Source organism: Cryptomeria japonica, unplaced genomic scaffold (genome assembly GCF_030272615.1).
Source record: "Cryptomeria japonica unplaced genomic scaffold, Sugi_1.0 HiC_scaffold_435, whole genome shotgun sequence".
In the NCBI taxonomy this organism is placed as follows: domain Eukaryota; kingdom Viridiplantae; phylum Streptophyta; class Pinopsida; order Cupressales; family Cupressaceae; genus Cryptomeria; species Cryptomeria japonica.
The window spans coordinates 5,672-6,677 of NW_026729255.1; the positions used below are offsets into that span (position 1 = coordinate 5,672).

At 63.3% G+C, this 1,006-nt stretch overlaps 1 non-coding gene across 1 annotated transcript; it reads left to right on the forward strand.

Annotated features, from left to right (window-relative positions):
* The first annotated feature begins 212 nt into the window (after nt 1–212).
* LOC131871631 (5S ribosomal RNA) lies at nt 213–331 on the forward strand. The gene has a single exon (XR_009369844.1). It is a non-coding gene; the product is annotated as a 5S ribosomal RNA (ribosomal RNA).
* Nucleotides 332–1,006: the final 675 nt, after the last annotated feature.

Below are 1,006 nucleotides of genomic sequence, written 5' to 3' on the forward strand. Positions count from 1 at the left end.
CACACGACGCCCCCTCCAGGTGCACGCACGTAGGCCGGGCCGGGTGCACACCCGACGCCCTAGCAAGGTGCGCGCACCCGGGCAGGGCTCACACTTGGCGAACGGGGCGCACTTCGCGAGGGAGGGTGTGCACCTCGACGGGGGTGGGTGGCCGGGGTGGATTCGCACGTGGGTCGCGGTTTGCTAAGTACACACTGCGACAAGCTCATAACGGGTGCGATCATACCAGCGTTAGTGCACCGGATCCCATCAGAACTCCGCAGTTAAGCGCGCTTGGGCCGGAGTAGTACTGGGATGGGTGACCTCCCGGGAAGTCCCGGTGTTGCACCCTTTTTTAGTTTTTCGCCGGGCGTCGCAATGCTATTTGAATAAACCTTTTGCCCGTTTGCGTTCTCGTCGGGGCCGGGCCGGGCCGGGGTGCGCTGCCCGCACTACCGCGCGCGCGGGGGGCGACACCGAGCGCGCACCCGAGGCGCCCCGAGCACACAGGCCACGGTGCAACCCGGGCGTTGTGCGCGCACCCCGGTGCGCCCGAGGTGCTGCGCGCGCACCCAGGTGAAATCGGTGTGCACCTCGGCCAGTGCGCGCTCGGTCGAGTCGCGCACGTTGGCCAAGGTGCACGGTGATGTTTCTTACTCTAAGGTTCCGCACCAGACGCCCGGGACAGGTGAGCGAAGCTGGGCGGGGGCCGGGTGCGCGGCCGGGGCAGGTGCACGCAGCTGGAGAGAGCTTTGGAGCACACTTCGGAGCGCACCAATGATGCGCTCCATTCAAAAGTTTCCTGAAAAGGCAAAAAAAGTTGAGATTATAGAATTTCCCACTTGAGAGATTGTAAAAAAAAAAAATTTAAAATGAAGGAAACGCGGGTGCCAAGGTGTGCGCAGCCCAGCCAAGGTGTGCGCACCAAGGCGCCCACCCTGGCGAAGGTGCACGCAAGGTGCGCACCCGAGGCAAACCGGACAATTAACCCAACTTTCGACTTCGCGCGCACCTTGGAGCGCACTTC